Genomic DNA, 7365 nt, shown 5'->3' with positions numbered 1-7365 from the left:
TCTTGTTGAAACAATAATTACTGAGATTATTAATTTTAACATGTTTCCTTGACTTTTTATAATTATTCTTTGTTAATGAAGCTACAAACGTTTAGGATCTTAGTGAATATTTTTGATAAGCCTATCAGAAGAGGAAGTGCTGACTCAGCGTCCTGCGGCGTTCAGTTTGTCACCTGCTGAGATCGACTCAAAACCTTTCCGTATTGAGCACCCCTCCCTTACATGATGAAAACCTCTCAGTCTTCTCTACTGTCTACAAATGTACAAAGATTTGAATGAAAGAAATACTTATTTTACAAGCTGCAGAGAAACACAAACTGACAAGATAAACAAAAAAAAAGGAAAACAAACTGAGGTGGATGGAACCGCGAACCAATGTCCTTTACAGTTTCTTTTAACTGTCTGTAAAGGACATTGAGTACAGCCACATAAAAGTCACATATTCTTGTTGTATTGCAATTCTTGGTTAATAAAACTTATATTTTAACATTCATGTGCTTGTTTTGACAACAGCATCTTCCATCCATCCATTTTCTTTACACCCATGTCCTCAGTGGGTCGGGAGGGTAGCTGGTGCCCATCTCCAGCTTCGTTCCGGGCGAGAGGCGGGATACAACAGTATCTTCCATCTGTTAAAGTCTCACCTTACACATCAGTGGGACCTGAAAAACAGTGCAGACAATTTATGAAGCCGTCAGGCAGAAGACAACAGTTTCTAAACCCCATTGAACACAACACCAAGCCTCTGGTCCCCATTGAACAACTCATTGTTCATATTTGCTTGTGCTTATGATTAATCCTTATTTCTTTACCTGGTCCTCACCTGCCATGATCCCTGGAACTTGCCAGGGCTTAGCACACATAAACACATGGAACTGATTGGACTGCACCACTAGTTCTTGCTGCAGAGGAGAATTTGCATTCCTTATTTAAATAAGCTTTTGTATATGTGAATATTTGTATTTAAAGTGTAATACTTTTCATTTCCAATTTTTTGCATTTAGTTTATCAAACTTAGCTGTGCTGTGATTATATTCTGTTTAGTTGCCCCTATTGTCTCTTTTTTGATCAGCCAGTGTAAAAGTCCTGTGTCATTTCTTTGCTATGTTTGTTTGTGCAGCCAGTTGTTCACATTCATCCCTGTGTTCAATTGTATCTTTGACCTCTGAGCTCAGCATTAATTTTTGTAAATATAATCTTTTGGGTTAAAGTAAAAACCCTATTATTATAATCCTTCACAACACAAGCACAGAATAAAATACTAGATATTGATACATACATCGGTGCTTTCATCATGCTGATTGTTGCAACTTTGTAAACATAATCAGTTACTGAACTATAAACACATGCATCGAAGAGCCAAAGCTCTACTTTTTTGGTGTCACCTTTGTAACATTGATGACATTTATAATCTGCCTAGATTAGCAGGCTGGTTTCTACATATCCGAGAACTAAGTATGTTTGAGCTTCTGTATTGAACCATTGGGGGTAGGGGGTTAAATCTGTGTGTGAACTTGGCTTAATTAGGCAGGGAGACCAATCACCAACAACTCAATATCAAGCCTGCAGATTATTGCCGTCAACTCAGCTGTGTAGGTCAGTGGAAGTCTCAGCTTCCTCAGGAACGTCTGGTGTTTCCTCGAAGAGTTTACTCTGTGATATTTGCTTTCCATCCTAATCACACCCCCAATGAAAACACTAACAAGGATTAATGGAGAGTAAACAAACCTCTTTAACTTGTATTTTTAAAATAAATGTGTAATGTCAGTGTTGATTTATCAGAGTACCTTTAAGCACCTTAAAGTAATTTTAAAAAGTCCAACTTCTATGATCAATCAAAAGGTTTAGGTTTCATATTGAGAAAAAAGTCTTAATCTGTATTTCAGTTATACTTTGACATTCTAATGAGCTGCTGAATTGATTTTGAAATGTTAACCTGAAACATTCAGATGGAATTATTATATTTCCATGACATAATGAACATCTAAGGGTTATAATTATCAGCTATGCATAAGAAATGGACAAAAAGTTCTATTACATCAAAATAGCGAAAGATATCAGTGAGATGCTAAGAGTCACTCTGATGTGTTTGCGTGAATGAAAATATTACGTGTGTTCAGCCTGAAGCTTAACGAGCTTAAAGAGACCCAGAAAAAGAGAATAGTTGATCCAGCTTCAATAATTTACTTCCATGAGTAACACATATTTAAATTAACTGGACATTTAAATTAGACTTATTTAAATCATGTAGGTTTTTTCAACTACAGAATTCATATCCTTCTCAATTTTATGGAAAGTCAACTAAAAGCTTTAAGTTCTTCCAGATCAAAAAACTAAATTATACAGAAGTACATTATCACTCACATTATATGTAAAAAATATACTTTCAAAGTAAATTATTTTAGAGGTGTGTTTTTGAGTATTATTTTAGTTTTTCAAAAAGTAGCAATGTACTTTCATGGCAATAATTAGACATTCAAGTTAGCTAAAAAAATGTCTTGGTGCACAAATGAACCTTTTTAGATTTTATTGTGCATCTGCTATCTATACCAACTAATGCTGACCTGGCTATGGGGAGCTGGTGTCTATTTCCAGCAGTTATTTAGTGAGAGCTACACACTGGACACGTAGGCTTTTGTTTTTGTTTATCATGTTACTATATTGCTACAATATTTTGTAGGCACTTTTAAACTTTGTCAAAATTTTGTTCCAGGTTTTAACAAATAATCCAAAGGAAAATCCACAAAAACACCAGAAGCTCAGAAGTTTGATGACATATCTAGCCTAAATAATAAAAAGTATCAGTATTGATATTGATATCTGTTATATCTGTCATTACCGGTAAACACCTGTCAACAGAGGTGGCCGAGTACCTAAAAATTATACTTGAGTAAGAGTAGCACTACTTCAATATTACTTATTTTACTCAACTAAAAGTAAAAAGTAGCTGTCCAAGAAATTACACAAGTACAGGTAAACAAGTATTTAGTAAATGAGCAACTTAAGTACTAAGTAACAAAACATTAAATGTAAATTACTAAACTCTGATGTCTCTTTGCTGCTGTGGCAAAGAAATTTATAGGACAATAAAGGATATTTCTATTCTATTCTTTTTTTATTCAATTCTACTCTATTCTATTGGTCTCTGTATTCATTTGGTATGGAATTGATACAAAAGTATGCAATATTATACACCTCTAGTACTTAGCACAGCTCCTTTTACACAAACAAAATCCCCACTCATATGTGCTGATGCTGTTGACATTGGATGCTCCTGAGACATCATGGTAGCTGCACTGTGGCTGCTACTGTAGGATCTGTGGTCTGTGAATCTCCAGCAAAGTTAACATCCATCCATCCATCCATCCATCCATCCATCCATCCATCCATCCATCCATCCATCCATCCATCCAACCATCCATCCATCCATCCATCCATCCAACCATCCATCCATCCATCCATCCATCCATCCATCCATCCATCCATCCATCCATCCATCCATCCATCCATTTTCTAACACCATTGTCCCTCAGTGGGGTCAGGAGGGGTGCTGGTGYSCATCWYCAGCTAACGTTCCGGGCGAGAGGCGGGGTCACCCTGGACAGGTCGCCAGTCTGTCGCAGACGTCAGACATGGATGCTAAAGATGCACTGAACTTTAGTTTGCTTTACTTGGACTAAAAATAAAAATAATTTCATATGAAAAAATGAGTTTTAAATTAACTGAACCCACAAAAGTAAGTTGTCATCACCAAACAAATGAATTGAGTGACATTCTTTCAGAGAGGCTGACTCCAGTGCTTCTACAGACAAGTGAAAGAACTATGCAAACCAGGACTTGGAAAGACTAATGAGCATTGGATATTTGCTTTCTCATCAAAAGATCACATGTGATGGAATGGCGACATTATCCACATCATGTTTAGTCTACACTCTGATTAAAGGGGCGTTGCTTTTGATCCCTTTTAATTCCATTAAAAGGGATGTGTGTTTTCTACCATTCTCAAGCTTCATGTAGTGAATGGCAGTATTTGTGCTTTTAGAGCTGGCCATAGCCTGGCTGACATGGCTGACCTGGCCAGTGCAGTCCTTTCTCATAGCCCGTGGTCCTGGCTGCTGAATGGCCCTGCTGGCCTTTCTTCAGGACATTTTGCCAACGCTTTGAATGGACTGTGGTGACTGATTTAAAGCTTGTGGTCAGAGAACCAAGTAAAGGTCATGGCAGCAAAGGTTAACCCCGGAACATCTGATTTACTCTGCTTCAATATGCTTGGAGTCATATATGGAGCTGTAATGATTCAGACAGCTCGCCTTGACAGGCAGTACACAGCCACACAGTCTGCATGCAAAACCTTCAGAAAAACAATGAATTTTAGTGCAGCATAAAATATTATTTCACAACAACACTCTTAAAACCCTGAAAAAAATATATTAATGCTAATGTTTATTTTTAAGGTATTTTAGAAATATTATTGGAAGATTACGATTTTGTGTTGAGCATAGTTGAGGGTTTGTTATCGAATGATTACGTTCATGAATAGTTTCCTGATAACACCTCTAATACATTTGTATTTCCTCCTGGCTGGAGCAACGTCCTACCTAGATGAGCATGTGGTAGGGGAGGGCCTGTAACTGAATTCATTGTTTAATTAATTAGCATGGAATTTAGGTTATATGTAAATTAAACTGAATCTGTGACTATTCCATCCTCATTGCCTGCTGGTGTTGGTTAGAATGCCAGTGTGTCTCAGTTACAAGGACATAAAAATTTTGATTCAAGCCCCTAAACTGAATCTTTTCACTGTTGCTCTAGTGATGCCCTAGTGAAAAAAAAACATTTTAGTATATTTCAAACATACTTACATTTGTGTAAGTACATTTCAAGTATATTAAGTGTTAAGTGTACTACATATACATATAAATATATATAAAGTATACTAACATCATGCTTGTACCCATTTTGACTTTATAACTTTAAACACACTTAAATATAATTGTACCACAATATACTTTAAAATATTAAATAAAAGTATACTTTAAGTGAACAAAATATGTGTATCAAGTGAACCAATGAAACAATATGCTTTTAAATATATTTTCTGTATATTTTAATATATGCTCAAAATAGATTTTTTAAAATTCACTTAAAGCTTACTTTAACCCTTGTGCGTGCGAGGACTGAGGCAAATGATACAAGTGCTACGGGTGTGGGGTCGGTTGGACCACATCTGTAAACACAAGGGTTAAAAGTAAACTATTAAATGTACTAAAATTTTAGCATCTTTTAAATTACATCTCAGTGTATCTATTTAGTAAGCTCACTAATGCATGTAGCTTAGTAAATTATTTGTAAATTTTCTTTTAAATATCAATATGTATTCCTGCGGATAAATTGATATTATCCTAATCTTCATTAGCCTAAACTTTAGGCTAATGAAATAGGCTTTTTTAGGTGCGTTAGTAACCTTTTACTATTTTGTTAAAATTGCAAAGAATTAAAAAAAAAATTTACACTCCTTAAAGTGGAATTTATGTAATGTTTAACTAAGTAAATAATGTGTTCAAACCTCAAAACAGCAAACGTTGACAGTTTAGTGAAGGAGGTTCTACAACAAAAACAACTAAATGTAGCAGGTATCTTCAGTTTTACATCTTTCCAAATATAATCTGTTGTTTTCAGTTTTTTCGCAAAAACACGGAAGCTGTCTTTATCCAATCCATTTTCAGATGTATGATGTAAGATCTATTAGTGTACGACATTAGCTCCAGCTCACACTCCAGACCAGATGGTGGCGGTATTGCACTCAGTTTTTTTTTTTTTAAAGAGCCATAAAGCGTCACTGAGAAGCCGGGGAGGAGAAGAAACGCTGTTCAAATTCGCCATTTTTATTCGCATAATTGAATTAAAAGTAGGGCGGTCCTTGATTATAGTAGTTTTGGTAAGTTCAAGTTTGTGACTTTCTCATCCAAGTTAGACGACATCACAACAGAACAAGAACTGGATGGAAATGAAATGTGGGTCACAAAAGGAACTGAAGGGACAAAGGCTGCTAAAGTGTTGCTAGCTGGTGGTAAGTTTGCTTCAAAATGCTAATTATGTTCGTTTAATTCAGTGGTTCTTAACCTTTTTTGAGGTACCGAACCCCCCAGTTGCATATGCGCATTCACCGAACCCTTCTTATCCCCCCCCCCACACTCCTCGACACACAAAATACTTTGCGGTATTCTGATTTAGTAATGTAATTATATTAGCTGTGTGACCACCCCCACACCACTAGAGGCAGTACCAACCCCGAAAAGATGCGACTAAGGAGCAGATTTAGACTATAGAATTTGGTAAAAACTGTGAGCTTTGCTGAAGTAATTAAAGACAAAAGTTCAAATCCATGCTGAGAGAGGAGCTCCTTCAATCAGGGCTCCTCCGCAGCTCTGATTGGCTAARCAATGTAACGTGATCCTCTGCAGCAAGTGATGGCGAAGCGGGGCGTCATCACGACTGTACACAAGTGTCTTTACCTCCGCGGCAGAGGCTCCGCAGAACCCCTGAGACCAACTCATCGAACCCCTGGGGTTGGATCGAACCCAGGTTAAGAACCACTGGTTTAATTATAAACAGTGCAGTAAAGATATAAACAAACTTACGTTGGTTTCAGAAATGATTATTTTATCAATTTTATTGTGACTTTTATGATTATTACTATAACAATCATTCCTGTTATAACTGCATGGAGGCTGTTTGTTGCGACTTAATATACTTTTCTTCATAAACTTAACCTGGTTTTAATTAAGCTCTGTATGACAAAGAGACTTTGATATGGTGAGGCTGTTATTATAACTTGTTCATCAATGTTTTTATCCAGTGGTCGTGTTTACAGAATATTTTCTGTATTTGATCGGTTATTTTTTTAAACGACCGGAAAATTTAAAGCCCGTCCGTCATTTCCCAAGTAAAAAAAAAGTATGCTTTAGTATACTAAATTTTAACATACATTAGCATACTTTGATTGATATACTTAAACTGTACTATTTTGGAACAACTCATTTTGTACTTAGTATACTTTAGTAGTACTTAAGTTGTATACAATTACAACTTTTAGTATACTTAGTATACTTCAAAATACTTTTTTGGAACAACTTCAAGTTGTACCTAGTATACTTAAAGTATACTTTTAAATATAATATTCAACAGCTTTATTTTTATATTGAGTGTACTAATTCTGTCATAGAATTATATTAAAAATATACTTTTAATATATTTTAAAAATACTACTAATATATAAGTAATGTATTTAAATTACACTTAATTTTTATTTTTGATTTACTGCTATTGCTAATAAAGTACAATTTTAATTACTCATAAGTCTTT

Source organism: Poecilia reticulata, linkage group LG17, assembly GCF_000633615.1.
Source record: "Poecilia reticulata strain Guanapo linkage group LG17, Guppy_female_1.0+MT, whole genome shotgun sequence".
NCBI classification, from domain to species: Eukaryota; Metazoa; Chordata; class Actinopteri; order Cyprinodontiformes; family Poeciliidae; genus Poecilia; species Poecilia reticulata.
This window is presented reverse-complemented; position numbering follows the sequence as displayed.